Source organism: Salmo salar, chromosome ssa26 (genome assembly GCF_905237065.1).
Source record: "Salmo salar chromosome ssa26, Ssal_v3.1, whole genome shotgun sequence".
NCBI classification, from domain to species: domain Eukaryota; kingdom Metazoa; phylum Chordata; class Actinopteri; order Salmoniformes; family Salmonidae; genus Salmo; species Salmo salar.
Genome location: NC_059467.1, coordinates 22,423,279 through 22,441,995, shown reverse-complemented (window position 1 = coordinate 22,441,995; position 18,717 = coordinate 22,423,279). Strand labels below are relative to the sequence as shown.

The following is an 18,717-nucleotide window of genomic DNA, read 5'->3' as shown; positions in this document are numbered from 1 at the left end:
TTTTTATAAAACCAACTCCTAGCCTGCCTGCCCACCTGCACTCTTCCCCATCTGTGGTACTTCAATATATCACTCATTATAGTGGTTCGGAATTAGCAAGAATATTCTTTACCTCTTATCCCAGATGTTCATCCTCAACACTCTCCTCTCTCATTGGCTCGTTAAAAGCCATGTGTAGCCGTGCTTAAGCAGTGTGTTGCACCTACACCAACGATCCTACATGAAACATCTGCCACTTGACTGATTCCTGAATCAAATCGGCCATAGCAACAGAATGAGGCGGGGCTTTTAAAAAAGCCATTTTGTCCTAATACATGGCCCATAGCCAAATGGCCAATCATCAAATGAGCCCTGCCTCCAGAAGAGAAACCTGGCAGGGACCTCCTGAATAGTGCCACAGTGCTCTCTCTCTCTCTCTCTGCTTTCTCACTGTCTCCAGTCAGGACACACTCGGCATGTCCGCTGTGGCACCACTGTGTTTACCTCTGGGGTATACAGACAGACGCAGGCCAGCCGGACAGGCAGAGCTTCAGGCCATAGCTGCCAACCTGGGTGAGAGCACGAGACCCAGGCTGCTGCCTCACAGAATATGGAGGGGGTTTTCCTACATAATATGTTGTAAACATTCCCTTGGGGAAAATAAAGTTGTAAGATTTCTAAGATAGAAGATTAAAATAGACTTGGGCTTCGTTTTAAGAAATGACTAGTGAAATAAAGAGCTACCATTAAAGGGGAGTATTCCATGTTACTGTATGGATATAATATGTGATCGTGGTTGCATTTGTCTTCTCTCACAGAGACCCAAGTGTAGCCATGAACTCAGTGGTGGACAGACACAGATTCTCCTGGTCACTAAGGTCCACTGTGGAAAAGAATACAAATATAAACACACTGTCTCACACACACATACAAAAAACACAAAACGATATGTTTTTTTACAGGACTCAAAAAATAAACACTTATCCCAAGTCTTTAATTATAATGAACTGTGGTGAGCCTGATTACTTAATAATATGGTGATAAACACAACTATCAATCAAACCGCCTGACAGCCCTTAGAATTCAGGAGAGACTGTCCAAAATAAGAGCTGCTGACTCTCTCATTGTGGCCGTGTGTGTGTGTGTGTGTGTGTGTGTGTGTGTGTGTGTGTGTGTGTGTGTGTGTGTGTGTGTGTGTGTGAGAGAGAGAGATAGAGGTGGAGACACTGGTCAGTGATGATGTTCTCTTCAATATAAGGATGAAAGAAATGAACGGAGGATGAATTGTCAGCTCAGAGCACATCTTTATTTACAGAGTAAAACTAACAGGGGCACTTGCTCAAAAACAACAATTGCGCGATCACACAAGCCCACGGTGTGGAAGGCTACAGCGTGATGGTAGGCCAGGACATTGTATTTTAATCACAGGCGTTGGCCACAGTTGCATACTCATTCCAGTTTCAACAGTTTCAAGAGCTCAATGTAAGTTCAAGATGAAAACAATGTATTTGGGAGTGCAGAGATTTCTCCTTCAAAGCGAATTGCAAGGGATCTTCCAGATATAATCTGTATCTTGGAGTCAGAAATGTATTGCAATAAATTATTATTAAACAGAAAAATCACATGCACATAATTTATGATTGTTGCATGAGACAAATAAATACTAAATCTCTCCTAATTTCATTGGGCACAGCAACAAAAACTAAAATGACTGCAACACACTCAGCAGAAAATGATGACAAAAATAACACATGTTCGGTCTATTAGCAACATATTACACAGTGATAGCAAAAACAAGTTGTATCCACATACTGCAGTACACGGATCATTTCACTCAATGAGTTGGGATCCGAATCAGACTTCAATTACAGAATTACACTATTAATCTCATACCTTATATTTTCATACAGTTCTCTATACTGTAGACTGACTCCCTGTTTTGGCTGATCTGTAGCTTGTCTCCCTACAGTAGTGAATAGGTTAAATAAACCCAGTGTAACGGGACAAGAGGCCAGTCACAGTGAGATGAATCAGGGCTCTGCTATTCTCTCTCACACCGCCACTTTTAGAAGACCGTGCCTTATTTCCTTCCTTGCGTGACTCCAGAAGGTAAACACACTGCTGGAGTGACTCATTACAACTTCTCACGTTGATTACCTGATACAAACACAGGTCGGGGTCAGGGGTCAACTAGGAGGATTACGAGACGTTACAAGGTACAGTACGCCCCCTCCCCCCCAGTCGAGTTCTGGGCCCTGACACCCTCTGTTCTTCGAGGAATTCACGGCTTCCTGCGGCCAAACCCGCACGCCTGCCCACTCCAGCCTACAGAGAGATGGAGAGAAAAACAGAACGTTAGAAAAAATAGACATTTGGGGTGATGGATCACCCTCTTCACCAGGCCACTGTTCGGCGAAACGGAAAGAATTCTGTCCTGATGAGCGTGTATCTCTTTTCTGCCCAGAGCCCCGGGGCCTGCCGAGAGAGAGGGAGCAGCCGGAGGCGAAGTGGGGCGTCTCTGGACTCGGGTTCCACCGTCTGCGTGGTGTAAATGAGCTTCATCCTGTTTCATGTAGTGGTGAATTGATTTATGAGTAGTGAAAAGCCTGTTTACCACCGCCTGCCAAGTTGCCTTTTCGGGCGATTGGCTCTTTTGTAAAAAGGGATCTGGGAGAAAGGCCTGATCAGCACTTTGCCCTCTGCTAAGCCCAGTGTTAGAGGGAGAGGAGGTGGAGATGGTAGTGGAGGGGTTGTAGTGTTGGTGGTGGAAGGGGGGGGGGGGGGATATGCTGCTGTTAGCAACTTCCCTTCAAAGGCCCCTATCTGAAAAAGGGCCAAACACAATCTAGCATCAATCTCTGTGCTGTCACCCTGCACTCTGCTGCCTTTCCAACACCATTGTTATAGAGCAGACCAACGGAAAGAGGCCGGGAGCAGGTGGAAATAAAAAGCCCTTTGACGACTGGAGGGGAAAGATTCCTCCTGAGATCCTCACGACATTTACACAAGCCCCAGGGAGCAGGGACTGGCTGTCCACGCCAGTCTGGATACACACACACCGATTCATAGGTCTGGACAAACACACACACACACACATACACACACACACACACACATACACACACACACACACACACACACACACACACACACACACACACACACACACATACACACACACATACACACACACACACACACACACACACACACACACACACTGACAGATATACTGTACTGTCCAATTTCAGTCGCAATACCTGTCTGCTTCACACTTTTCAACACTGTCTGGTCTACTGCTCTCAACCAAAATATTCATCACTGTTACCGTTGCTTAGTATCACGTGTTACTAAGCAAAGTTATATTTCAGACCTTCAGTTAACTGGATATACTCAGAATCATTCTGACATGCCTGTGCTGTGCCAAAATATTCACTACATTGTCTCTGCTGCGGTGAGAAGGTACAGTCTTTTAGAATATATTTAGGATACCCCACACTGCTGCACAGATTCTTGCAGGTCTTTCAGTAGCAGTGGTCTAAGAACTCCCAGTCTTCCACATGGTCTCAGTGACCTCTCTGGAGACCTTGACAGTATATACTGTTTATTCCTCACAGATACAGTGGAAGGCACTTTGTTGTGGGCAGAAATTAGAGACTGTGAAGTCCTCTTCATGCAAGTCGTGGTATAACACACTCAGACACTCATCCAAACCCAGCCAGCCAGCCAGCCAGTCCAGACTGCATTACTTCACTCAGGGGAAATTAAAGATGTACTTTTTAGCAGAATGTGCCTCTCCCCGACTCCCCTTTTCTGCCTCCAACCTCATCCCTCTCTCACCCCAATGCATCCCTCTCACCTCACCCCTCTGTCTTTCTTGCATATCCCCCTCTCTTCTGTTCCAGCTTCACCCTCCTCTCCCCTACCGCATACTTCTCCTCCAATCGGGATCATGGGCTCAGGCCTGGCGGGATCCCCGTCACATGATGCCAGTGAAGTGTGATGCTTCGCTGGGACCCCCCTCTGTTCAGGAAATGCTCTTGGCCTTTTTCCCCACCCTAGCCTTCCGCTGTGTTACCATTCCAAAGCATTCCTGACTGATTCTGACCACTGCTGGGCCATGGATTCCCACAGACAAGGAGGATCTGCTCCCCAACTCAAACAGTGGAGTGGAGGCAGGGGTATCATGTTGTGGGCTGCCAAGCCTGTTTATGGTAGAATAGAGAGGCCTAAGCTCCACAATAGGCAATTACCATCCCCACTTAGCCCACACCCCGCAAACCACCTCCCCATAGCTTCAATTTGTGGTTTGTATGTAGGTGGGTTCTGCTCTCTGGGCGAATTAAATATAGCTAGGGACCGTTTCAGAGGAAAACCGTAAGGGACTGACTTGGATTCGGGACTTTCATTGCAGAACGACGTCTCCTATTGTTGTGCACTGTTTGCACTTAATAGCTTTTTCCGAAGCGGCTCGCCACAGGAAAATCCCCTTCCAGAATGGGAGAGAGAGATGGTGGGCTGTGAGTAAACACGCATCATATAAATCTGAGTATGCTCCAATCAAAGTCCCATCAGCAACTATCAAAGCCTCTGTAAGTAACCTGTATCAGGGCTGGCTGTGGCCTGACTTCCCTCCCTCTCTCTGTTATGTCCTACTCTGACCGTTTCTTCGGGTTGGGTTCTCCCTGTTGATATATTCCCTTCCATCTGTAACAAACTGTCCTGGACTGGACCTGTGTTGTGTGTGAGGCTGAGGGAAGGGAGACACCAAAGGAGGTTGTGCACACACACAGTGACATTACCCATTCACTCTCTGCCCTGTGTGGGGCAGGCTGGGAGGCCTCCAGCAGCAATATAGTATAGAGCAGAGTAGAAGCATGCAGTGCAGGACTAACCAGGGCGGTGGTGAGAAGGGAAAATGGTCCCCTCATAGCGCTTTCTCTGCTATTCCGATGGAGGAGAGATTACAGCGATACTCTTTTCGATCCGTACCTCTCAATTATCATTAGCACTGTCTGACAGACGCAATCCCCCGGTGGAGGTCTGGTTGTCATAGGAACAGTTGCCATCACTGGAAAACCTTCTCTCCCTCATCCATCACAGAGGGCTGAAATGGGAAAAGAAGAGTTGTGTTGGTTATATGAGCAAACTTTCATTAAACTGTACATGATATAGATAAGGAGCAGGGTTGTGAATTATTCAAAGAAACAATAACATGACCATATGGGAACATTTTTCAAGGAACACCTGATCATTAAGTAGGTCTATTGAAATTCAATCCATATTTCAAATGTATTGAAATTCCATTTAATTTCAAGCTTTTATCAGGAGTTAGGTTGTATAATTTGCTTTCATTTAAATGAACTAGTATAGGATAAGGGACGCTTGATAAATCCCAGTGTTGTTTCATACAGTCGAACTGTTCTGTGGTTCATCAAAGACATTAAAGAAAGGTGTCTATTACATTAGCTTGAGGGATAGAGGATTCTTATCATTTAGTTCAATGACTTGATGTGCTTTTAGACTGATTTTAAAGGATCCAAAAGGTGTGTTATAGTGGATGAGTCAGAAGAGATGTAGCCCTGGTTGAAAACATGGGCATCAATAGGGGGTTATAGCTGAGGTAATCAGACATTAGGCAGCACTCTGGTTTGGTTCAGCGCTATTTAGCTCTAGGAATGGCACTCTAAGTTAATAATAGTGTGCAGAAAAGAATAAATGCCTTGTCAGATATCTCCTGTTAAACGATCTTGATTAAAGCATGCAGCTACTGTCCTGACTTGGCAATACTGTAAGGCAGACATAAGTAGAAAATAAACATTTGAAAAATAATATATGAAAAACGTTAAACATCAATAGGGACTATTGTAATTGAATTACTTAAGCGACTATATTAATTTAATTACTTAAGCGACTATATTCAGGTATAGTTTACAGATCGAGAAACTGGAGATAAACAAGAGTTGACAAAAGCACTTGAAAATAAGTGCAATAATATACAAAACCCTACCACAATGGAAACAACATCCACAATCACAAAAATAAAACGTTTCTGGCGTTTTTATTTTTGTTTAACATAATGAGCTTCAAAAAGTCTCAAATTAAAAAAGAATAAGGACTACATTGTTGTTTTAGTGACCAACTTCTTCCTTATGACGATTAAATATTTGTTGTTTGTCTTCTTTTGTCCTATAAACATGCTGTCAGTCAGTGGCTTAAACGTCAATCGCAGATATTTGACATGTTGGAACATTTTCCTTCTCGCAATGACCACATTTGGACAGTTTTGAGTTTGTAAAACTTCTGGAACTGCCAACTCTTAAACACTCGTGTCCTTCAGTCATGTCAAATAATGTTGTGGTAGTGTAAGCCGAGCTTGTGTGATCACAAAATAAGCCAGAAGGAATTTTACATATGCCTTTATTCATATTTTTATTCCATGAAAGCCGTATTTCCCTCTGAAAATACGGCTGTCAAAAAAGTTCAGAGAACATGAGGACTATGTTACGAATAAAATACGCAGTTGAAGCCTATTGAGAGGAATAAGTGGAGCTGTTTACGGATTGACAATACCTCAGGGACGGTTGGGTGAGGGTTGTTGTTTGGTTGGCGCGCCAAACTTTCCTGGGAAGCCCGGGGTTCTCACACAGCATAATCGCTGCGCGCACAAAATGACTCATCTCGTGTATTTGAGGTTTGCGGGTTCTCTATATTTAAGGATAACAATACAGAGTCTATTGTAGCTTAACGAGCATAAAAACGAAATAAATTGCCCGTCTCAAATGAACCAAAACATTACGGATATAAACAAACTGTGCGACTGAGTTCCAGGGGCTATTTAAAGAACGCATAGGGTAGTATATATTCATGTAGCCTATTTTTTTAAATGTAAGAGTTTTGGTTTTGGTTTCTGGGTGATAATTAATCGAAAGCCGGTTAATATTCTCTCTCATATTGATAATCATACGAATAGGCCTACCTAACTCACTCTCACAAAACATAGGCTATAAACAAATACCGTTAACATGATTAGCTATCAATGTCGTGCAGAACAAACAAAATGTCAACCAGCTATAAAAAAATAAATATTAAAGATGAACTTTTCATTATCATGCAGGTTAACCTGCATTGAATGGGAATTCGTTTTTGTTTGATAAAATGTAATATGACAATGCATTTAATTATTGCATTATAAATAGTTAGTTATGCAAGAGACACTTCAGGTGAATGCAGCTGTAACTGCGAAATATACCTTGATAAGGGAAATGTCAGCACTGAACAGCGCATGAGTGTCCAAAGCGAAATCCAAAATCCAATGTTTCTCAATCATCAACAATAAATAACCATGCCTACAGAATATAAGGCTACAAACATTGAATGAATGTATTTTCCATATCTCGAATACTGCAGTTTCAATTACATTGTGGCTTCTAAAACGGGTCACACATTCTCCATTTCATGCGTCTGACCACAAAAACAATCAGTTGCATTTACTGATCAGTTAATTAAAGACCCATTATCACAAGTTAATTATAATTCATGTCAGTAGCCTCAGTCAATGGTTCAAATAAATTGACAAATAGAGCTTTCATATAAATCTGTAAACGCAAGATTTTTCAATAGGAGAATTTGCCCAAACACCGAACACACACAACACAGTGCAACATGAGATTCCTGTTTTAGTTCGAGACATGAATGATCAATGGACATGTCACACGCTGTAGTAGGCCACCATGGAGAATCCTCGTCTTGGGACTCTTTTTGCATGTTAAGCCTTCTAAACAAAGAGATGGAGAGCAAGGCGAGGTGATAGGAATATGACTGAAGTGTGTCAGATACAAGATGAATGTGTGCCCAAGAGCGGAAACTGACCATTGAACTGAAAGGGTCTGTTGTGTGCCATGTGCTTATTGGCTCCCTAATTCTAATTAGAAAAAAGGTGTAGGGCCTATCAACCAATCCCCATCTGTATGAACCAGTAACATCTTACTGTGGGATGCATTGCAAATAAAATAGGTCCTGCTCATAGGCTAAATGGCAAGCTTATCAGCAACGATATCTGAATACCTTTATCACCAACAACTTCGCTAAGATAATGCTATGGAATTAACAGAAAGCTGAAATGGCCTGAAAAATCCCACTGGCCACACCACGTTATTTCAAAGTGGAAATGTGGGTAATTTATCGTTGAGATGTTGATCAATGAGATTTCAACCATTATTCGCCCACTCAAAAAGACAGCCAGAAGTTTGTTGATTTCCCAATGTGTCATCACTATGCTTTAATCTATCTAAAAGCACAACCAAATTCTAAAAACGTCAAAACAATGTATGATTTTTTATTTTGTTGTCATCTAAATGTTGAGAGTTTGGGGCTATAAGGTTCAGTAATATGACTCAGAGATAGATAATTGCTTTAAAGTTCTGAAACCTCCTTGGTTTGAATGGTGTCAGCAATTTTTTTAAATCTAGTATTCTTTTGAACTTAACATGCATTGGGGGTATTTAAAGTACTATATAGTTAGAGAACATTGAACAGAACAAGGCTATGACAATCACTACATTTAGACAAAAATGCAGATAGAACCTTATAGTACTAAAGCTCTCCATGTGTTATCATTGCACTTTCAACCATTTAAAAGCACAACAGTTCAAATGGGAATACAATGTCATTTTTGTATTTCTACAACTGGTTAAATCGTTATCATTGTGCTTCATCTAATTGCACAACTGAATGACCTGGATTGTAGTTGAGATTACATTAAAAGTGCATAGTGCAAGTGATCAATGCTGTTTGAGATTTTGCACAGATATTTATATTGTGAAGTTCTCCACAGACCTGGGATCTTATCATGCTATGAACATGCACGCTTTTTATGATTCCATAATAAGACTTTTATAGAGTTACAGTAACCTCAAAATGTGGCCATGGATGTATTACTCATTTTAAGGTTGAATAAAAACTGTTATATTAGTTAGTAAATAGCCTAAAATGAAGGCCATCTTACAATCTTACACAAGTCATATTGAATCGTATTATGTTGGCAAGCAACCAAATATCAACATTTACAGGAGACATATCTAATGCTGGGATAGCTTCAATTGAGCCACAGGCTTAATTATATTCTTTCACTTGTATTTTAGTTGGAGATGTGAGTTCAACATATTTGTTAAGTTAATATACTATTTTCTGTATTGCAAAAGTGATATTGAATTGTGTTTGGTTGTCAACACAACCAAATAACATTTGAAGGAGATGTATATTTTGTGCCACTGACTTAGTCTGACTAATCCCAGTTTGTCTACAAATTAATAATTTATATGTTGGATTCATGTCTCCATCTCTACCAAAAATCTAAGTTAAAGAATAGGGCTAAATCAAATCAAACTTTACATGCACTTTAAAACAGTTTGATTTAATCCTATTCTTTAACTTATATTTTTGGTTGAAATGGAGAGGTGAATCCAACATATTCATTATTAACTTGAAGATTAAATTTGACATCAACCAAAGCTTTAAATCCTAGGCCTATTTATTGTCTAGTTTTAGTTGAACCCTATGTTGAATTGAAACAATAGCTGTTAATGACTTCTCAAATGCTTTATAGGCTTAAATAGTTTAATTGATGATGTATGACTTATAGAGAGAGCATGGTTACATTTCATTTGCTCTAATTACACATCAGAATGACTTCAATAGCAACAGTTTATATATTTAGTTAAGATATCTCTCAATAGCCATTCTCACTATAGCACATCGGTAGTAGTCAGTGGAAAATATCAACGCTAAACTGGGCTTGCTAAAACACTGGATGGGAGATCTAATAGATAGCTGTAGACAGATCAGCTCTCCTGTAGGAGGTGCTGCCCAGCCTATTGTTAGATTATTTTCTGATAGTGGATATAATGTTGAAGTTCTGATGTTGTTCCAAAAAGGTACAAATTCAACCTAGACAAACCTTGTATAAAATATGTTGAAAATTGGTTACCACTATGACAATTATAGTAACCTGGTACCCCCTGTAAATAGCCTCATTATTGTTATGTTGTGTTACTTTTTACTTTATTTAGTAAATATTTTCTTAACTCTTCTTGAACTGGTTGGGCTTGTAGGTAAGCGTTTCACGGTAAGGTCTACACTTGTTGTATTTGGGGCATGTGACAAATAAAGTTAGATTTTTTATTTGATTTGAATTATGTGGTTGAAATTTCACTCTCAAATCAACTGTTTATGTTCATGACTTTTTGCAAATCCAATGTATTTTCCAGGTAGAGTCAACGTCACAATATGTTGACAAATTACTTTGAAACAAAGTTGACTCAACCAGTTTGAGCACAGTGGGATATGGTGTATTCGTTTTCTTCATGGTAGATGTGTGTGCGTCCTGTTTTAGCCTATATACCGTGGGTAGTGTCCTCGGTATAGTGGAAAACTGAAGTTTCAGCACCTAAAGGACTCCCCTCTCCCTCGCCTTTACGCACACCGGCGCGCGCCTTGGAGGTCCAGCGGCGAGATCTTGCCAAGTAAATTAAAAAGTCGTAGAACGCGATTCTATAGTGCTGTTGATTGCATGAAAGGGTGGGGCCCCTCAACTATACCGTTCAGATCAATGTAGCGGCCCAATGAGCGCAATCAGCGGTCTGCTAGCAATCCAGTCCTTTCTCATTCACATAAACACCAGTTGAACAAAAATATACACGGCCACCTACCGCGCCAGAGAAAGTGATGAGGGGGGTGCACACACCTCGACATTATACTGTTTTCAATTAAAACGACAACGCTAGATGGCCTAAGCGACGCATGAGACAGAGATCTCTAGTTTCAGACCATTGGAAATGGAAATCTGCACTAATGTATATAGCATTGTTCCGAAAATAGTCAAGAGTGTAAAAGGGAATCAACATTGTTTGTGTTCTTGGGACAATGACAGGTGAAATGTCGCCCAAAATTGCTTAAAATTCAACTTTACATTCATATGTATATTTTATATTGTGTATTGTCCATTAAAGTAGATAAGAATATTACTGAAATGACAAATTGTTGTTGATATTACAACGATTTTCTTAAATTTGGCTAGTCATAAAACAAAAGGGGAAAAAAACAAATGATGCATACCTTTACTGATTTCGTTGTTGGATTTCAAATGGTACATTAACAAATAGGCTACACATGTGGCCACGGAAAGTGTGAATGAGTATGTTCATTGTAATGTATCAAGATATCTGCACTCGTTCTTGAAAAACGAAATACTTATAAATAAGCCTTGGCCAAATGATGCATTGTATAATGATTGTTTTCAAAGGCATGTGCTGGGAACAAAGACATTTTCAATTGTTGAACTGTTTTCCATACAGTGCATTACAGCAACATAACGTGCATGTTATATGTACCCTCCACGTATCCTGCTGGTATTGTACACTGGATGCTCCTGTACGTAATTAGGCTACATAACGGCATTACCTGACTGAGCGCATATGTGCATATTTTTCCTCTCTTTGTTACCATGTTTCCCTTTAACTACTCATTAAGAAATATATCACATGTAAAAATAGGACAAAAGTATATATACCCATAGGCCTACATATTTGGCAATATGGATAGCCAGGTTTAAAACATATATTTGCCTTGGCATTCTCACACAACGCCCTGAGTTACATAACATGCACAATATGAGAATTATTATAAATATTAAAAATCTGTGTATTATTTCATGTAAGATACGATATAATCTGTTGGTTTCAGGATTTCAGAATACAATTTTACCAAACTATTACTTCCATTGTTGTTCAAATTGAGATCTTGTATTCATTTAATAACCTTTATTTACTCAGAACAATTTTGAGAATGATATATCTACATTTATCAGAGACTTCAGAAAGTATTCACACCTTCCCTTTTTCCACATTTTGTTGTGTTACAGACTGAATTTAAAATGGATTAAATCAAGATGTTTGGTTTGTTACTGGCCTATATATACACACACACACACACACACACACACAATACCCCATAACATCAAAGTGGAATTTTGTTTTTGGACATTTTTTTAAATGATCGAAACATGAAAACGTAATGTCTTGAGTCAATAAGTATTCAACCCCTTTGTTATGGCAAGCCTAAATAAGTTGCATGGACTCTATGTGCAATAATAGTGTTTAACATGATTTTGACTACCTCATCGCTGCACCCCACAGATACAAATATCTATAAGGCCCCTCAGACGAGCTGTGAATTTCAAACACAGATTCAACCACAAAGACCAGGGAGGTTTTCCAATGACTTATAAAGAAGGGCACCTATTGGTAGATGGGTAAAAAGACATGGTGAAATTAATAATTACACGTTGAATGGTGTATTAATACACCCAGTCACTACAAAGATACAGGTGTCCTTCCTAACTCAGTTGCCGGAGAGGAAGGAAACCAGTCAGGGATTTCACCATGAGGCCAATGGGGATTTTAAAACAGTTACAGAGTTTAATGTCTGTGACAGGAGAAAACTGAAGATGGATCAACAACATTGTAGTTAATCTACAATACTAACCTAATTGACAGAGTGAAAAGAAGGAAGCCCGTACAGAATAAAAATGTTCCAAAACATGCACCCTGTTTGACACAAGCCACTAAAGTAATACTACAAAAAATGTGGCTAAGCAATTAACTTTATGTCCGGAATACAGTGTTATGTTCAGGGAAAATCCAATAGAACACATTACTGAGTACCACTCTCCATATTTGCAAGCATATTGGTGGCAGAATCATGGTATGGTTGTCATTGTTAAGGACTGGGCAGTTTTTCAGGATAACAAAAGAAACGGAATGGAGCTAAGCACAGGACAATAACCTAAAACACAAGGCCAAATCTACACTGGAGTTGCTTACCAAGACAGTGAATGTTCGTAAGTGGCCAAGTTACAGTTTTGACATAGGGTTTTTCTTTATTTTTACTATTTTCTACATTGTCGAATAATAGTAAAAGTTTAGACACACCTACTCTTTCAAGGGTTTTTCTTTATTTTACTATTTTTCTACATTGTAGAATAATAAACGAAGACATCAAAACTATGAAATAACACATATGGAATCATGTAGTAACAAATAAAAATATATTTTATATTTGAGATTCTTCAAAGTAGCCACCCTTTGCCTTGATGACAGCTTTGCACACTCTTGGCATTCTCTCAACCAGCTTCATGAGGTAATCACCTGGAATGCATTTCAATTAACAGATGTGCCTTGTTAAAAGTTAATTTGTGGAATTTTGTTCCTTCTTAATGCGTTTGAGCCAATCAGTTGTGTTGTGACAAGGTAGGGGTGGTATACAGAAGATATCCTTATTTGGTAAAAGACCAAGTCCATATTATGGCAAGAACAGCTCAAATAAGCAAAGAATAATAACACTCCATCATTACTTTAAGACATGAAGGTCAGTCAATTTGGAACACCTCAAGAACTTTGTGCAGATGCAAAAACCATTAAGTGCTATGATGAAACTGGCTCTCACGAGGACCGCCACAGGAAAGGAAGATCCAGAGTTACCTCTGCTACAGAGGATAAATTCACTAGAGTTAACTGCACCTCAGATTGCAGCCCAAATAAATGCTTCAGAGTTCAAGTAACAGACGCATCTCAACATCAACTGTTCAGAGGAGACTGTGTGAATCAGGCCTTCATGGTTGAATTGCTGAAAAGAAACCACTACTAAAGGAGTGTGATGGAGTGCTGCAGCAGATGACCTGGCCCCCACATTCACCCAACCTCAACCCAATTGAGATGGTTTGGGATGAGTTGGACAGCAGAGTGAAGGAAAAGCAGCCAACAAGTGCTCAGCATATGTGGGAACTCCTTCAAGACTGTTGAAAAAGCATTCCAGGTAAAGCTGTTTGAGAGAATGCCAAGAGCGTGCAAAGCTGTCATCAAGGCAAAGGGTGGCTACTTTGAAGAATCTAAAATATATTTTGATTTATTTAACACTTTTTGGGCCTACTACATGACTCCATATGTGTTATTTCATAGTTTTGATGTATTCACTATTACTCTACAATGTAGAAAATAGTAAAAATAAAGAAAAACCCTTGAATGAGTAGGTGTCCAAAATTTTGACTGGTACTGTATATAAATATATATATTTTTTTTTACAAATGTTTGAATTTTTCTTCCACTTTGACAGAGTATTTTGTGTAGATCGTTGACAAAAAATGACAAATTTTTATCTAACTGTAACAACAAAATGTGGAAAAAGTCAAAAAGTCAAGTACTATCATTATGGGCTTTACATTAGGTTATTTTGTGTGATCACGTTGGTTAATTGACCAAGATGCAAGAGCCCATAGCCCAGAAATGGGTCAAATAAGAGAAAGGACAGAACTGCAAAGCGTAAATGATATTCTGCAGTAAATCATTGAATAATAATATTTAGGCATGGCACAACTATACCCTAATATTTTCTTGCAACATTATCCTATATTTAGCATCAAAACAAATGCATCTCTTGACTTTTAGAAAATGCTTTACTAAGTAAACAAAGCACAATTCCAAATCATGCACTCAAGTTTCTCTTCTAAAATCCTGAGGCTGCAAAGAAGCGAGTTCAAATGCATCCAGATCCAATGAACTTGCTGCTCTAAGGTGCAGTTATACATTTGATCGATCAATCCGTCACAAAGCTCTCCAAACAACTCTGCTGCAGCCTTTTGGTGACCCTCCCCGTCTCCACTCCAACACTGAAGCGGGTAACACACTGATTTCTCAGTGTCGAGACCGTCATTTCAGTTTCTAAACAAACTCAGGACTAATTTTGTTTATCAATTATATATTCCCAAATGGCCCATAAGACTAATTACAACAGTAGTTTGTTAAACGTCCAGTAGCATATACAGGTGTTTTTTTAAATGACCCATTCATCAATAACAATTCATTTCTGTTCTGCAGTCTCATTTTCCCATCACCAAGTTTTCTGAATGGTAATGGAAGCTGCAAAAAACTAAAAATAAAGTTTAAATAAATCATCTTTATATCTAAAAATATTTTTTATCAGATTTGGCACACAATGGTTGTGGTGGGTAAAACACTATGTGACATGCGGACATGCTGAGGTTTCTCTCTTATAGCATTGTCGAGGAATCACCTCACAGTCACATGAACTAAAGACAGTAGCAGTTGTAATGTAGAACTGGGTGAGTCTTGGACAAGCTATGATAGACTATATGATATATAGTAAGTAGGCTAATTCAAGGTTTAGGCTGAATTACAATCTTCCTCGCAGTGAACGCAAGATAGACTCCGAGTGTATGCACAGCTTCAGCAATATGCCTATCACCGTTGATTGAAATGTCCAGGCACAGAGTGTTGTAGTTGTACAACAAAGGTTGCTAAAATAAAGGCCATGTGTTTAAAATGTGTGTTTGGGTGTGTGCATGTACTGAAAAAAATTATCAAAACAAGCCTCAACAATATAATGCATCATTACGTCCATGTAAAATAAAAAAATAAAAAATTACGTTCATGTAAAATAAAAAATAGGCCTTTGGGTCATATTTCGTCGATTGGATAAGAATAAGAACATTTGGAGAGGCTCTCTGTTGAGACAAAAACGCATACTGCTGGGCTGGACGAATGATGTGGGATTCCTCCACCTAAGTGCTCGAACATTCCTGAGGATGCAACGCTGTCAAATATTTCATTGGAGGACGTCATGGAAAAAGTACATGAAATAAACTACGAGGGGCAAGTGGTGACCTCGGATTGCCATAAAATGCCGACAAACACAATCTTCCAACAGTGACATTACAAGCGTAAATCTATAGCATTGGAGTAAACCCTTTCCTCACAAGTTACAATACGGCCATGTAATCATTAGGCTGCCTAACATGGGTAAGGCGGTAAAGCATGTTATCTAAGAAACATATATTCCATAGAAGACAAATATGACCAATGTGATTTCAGCCAATGTTCTATAATAACTTAATTATGCAATGTACTATGGAAAGAAATCAATAGAATTTAGAGGACACCATAACTCGTTTAAAACCACGCAGTAACAATAATTTGACTGACGGAAAATCGTCTATAATATCAACTGAGAGTCCAGAGGGACCATTAATAATTATGCGGAGCTGTCAACAGCTTTTTGCGGAGGGGTTTAACAACGCGCCAGTCATCGGCGCGTCCCCCTTCAAAGATCAGTGGAGCAACTCGCGTCCCACTGGTTTGGGTAAACATTTAGGGATCAATTAGCCGTGGACATTAGTTTTTCAAAGTGCATGTCAAAGATGAGTGGCGGGGTTAAAGTGTGTGAGAGGGCCATTCGGCGTGGGGACGGGCACGACGTGTTGAAACAAGGCGTGATTCTCGGAATGAAGTCATCAACAGTAATTAAATGCAGGGGGAAAGAGAGGACGCAAGTGCGCCTGCCCCCTCTCTCTCTGCGCGCTGGGTGGTCCGCTCCCCTGATAAATGCGTGGGCCTCATTCCAAGCGAGCGCCGGGTGTAGGGACCGGTTAAAACAATACTACTACCTATATACATTTCTTTACCTAGGTTCCAAAATCAGACGCAACAGCAAATCCCACCATTGTACCTCTCGCATGCCCTGTGTAGTTGACAACGGAGATTTCAATATTATCTTATTTTCCTTTGGCAAAAACGTCACGAAGGAGGCAAGCCAACAACGACATTTACGGCGGTTTGTTGGAACACGGGCTGTCCTTCAAATACATGTAGGCCTATACACGCTTCAGAACATCACCTTACGGTTTAATAGATAGGCCACATCAAAATGACATCGTTTTAGTTTTCGAAGTTTGATAAAAATGAGTAGGCCTAAATAGCCTACAATATCCTCCTGTAGACGCATATTTGCAGGACCACTACATTTATTTGTAGAATATTTTAATTTCAAAGACTGTTCAAAAATCTTAGTCAAGAAAAAACAGTAGCCTGTACAACCTACTTTTATGACACCCAAAATGTATTAAGATATTTAGTATTTACAATTTTCCAAAGTATCTGTGACTGATTTGCGTTATTGCATATCCAATATGTGCATAAATTACAAGATTACAATAGCATATAATAAAATGGTCTAACAACCCGGCAAACCAAAAGAGCAGAACCACCGCGAGCCAGCCCGGAGAGTGAACCCGCGCACCAGGAGCGCCTGAGTGAGGGTTGAGGGGCTGAGAGCTTGTGCGCTCTCCGGGGAACAATGAACAGTCTACTGTCAACAGATTTAGTCTATGGACCGGCGGCTCTCCACTACACACATACATATATCCTACCGGTTCAAGGCTTAAATTAATAGCCAAAAACTGGTTACATTTAGAATGGTGGATGGTGCAATGGTGAACGCTTTGAGGACCTATTGTAAAAAGTGCTGCTTAAAACAATACATTTTCTAAATGTAGCATAATTACTTATTTTCTTATTCAAATTGTCTAAATGATAAGCCTGCAAATGATGAACCTAAGACAGTTCTTTGTTGATAAGGAATGGCCTTCGAACTTTTCAAAAAGGAAAATAAAGTAGACCTATCTATGTGCTACATCGCTTAACTTTGTAACTCAGATATTTGTTACTATTTTTCTGTGACACTATAGTCTGGTTAGGCTGCCCACCACATTACAATCAAATGGCTAATTAGACCATCATATGGCGTCCATTCTAATTCGCACTTCTAACTGCACAACAGGTCTAGTAAATCTCGATTGGAACTAAATTGAGACGACGGCCCGCAGCCATATCGCTGTCTTGTTTTAACTGACAAAAGTTTAAAGTGACTTACCTTGATTCGAGCACCATTCTGAGGGGAGAGAGTTTGGTGGGCGTCGATCTGAAGTCCTCATCCGAGTTTCAGTGCCCAGTATTCGGCTAGGCTCAGGGCGCTCTTACCCTCAGATCTACTGTGTGAACATAATAATTATACATGATTGAAATCCCTTTCTGCATTTACGTTGAAAAGTCCTATCCATACACAAGGAGCTGTCTAAAACGGACATAATGCATCAGATTGAGTATGAGCTGATCTAGCGGGGCTTTTTGCTTGATTTTTTATTTAAAGAAGGCCAGGGAAAATGTTTACATTTTGCTGTATAAACATCCTGCCCATGTTCCTGTCTATCTTTTAAAGAAATCAGCAGCGTGGTCTTGAATAGAGACATTTTATTTAAAATAAGCGTATTTTAAGCAACATTTTAAACATACTTCACACTTTAATAAGTCAAAGTCAGTGAAATGTGCTATGGTGAGGTTGGCCTGATGTATCTGATAAATGGAAAACCAGTTTTGTATATCACGGTGGTTGTGCATACAAGCTTACTAAAAACATACATTTAAAAAAAAATGTTTTGAAGAAATATTATCGTTGCGAAAATAAAGACTATTCAATGTTGCAAAGTTCAAGCATAGGCCTCAGTAGCCTGTTGTATTAGGCTACCATTTATATTCTGAAAACAGATATTCTAGTAGGCTATGTCCTATATTTGAAAATAAGTCCTGTTTCACGCCATTCAATAAAAAAAATGATAATTTTCTGTTCAATAAAATGTAATTTTGAGTGTTAAGAAAGACCCACTTCACTGATTCTGAGTTGGGGGAAAAACTGCTCCCAGACAAACTAAAGCCAGGCAGATGTGGGAGGGGACTGGGCGGGCCCGGTGCGCCAATGACGTCCTGATGGTCAAGAGCTCGAGCTAGCAAGGCGCTGATGGCAACGGATAAGTAAAAGGCGAGCTCCTCCGGA

General features: G+C 39.8%; 1 long non-coding RNA gene across 2 annotated transcripts; it reads right to left on the bottom strand.

The window, feature by feature from the left end:
• Positions 1-1,263: 1,263 nt before the first annotated feature.
• Positions 1,264-18,667, bottom strand: LOC106587374 (uncharacterized). 2 transcript variants are annotated; one of them, XR_001324429.2, is made up of 3 exons: positions 17,761-18,667; positions 4,875-5,086; positions 1,264-2,304 (listed from the first exon to the last, which is right to left on the bottom strand). It is a non-coding gene; the product is annotated as an uncharacterized lncRNA (long non-coding RNA). The 2 variants fall into 2 exon arrangements; XR_001324428.2 differs by having other exon boundaries at positions 4,972-5,086; positions 17,761-18,566.
• Positions 18,668-18,717: the final 50 nt, after the last annotated feature.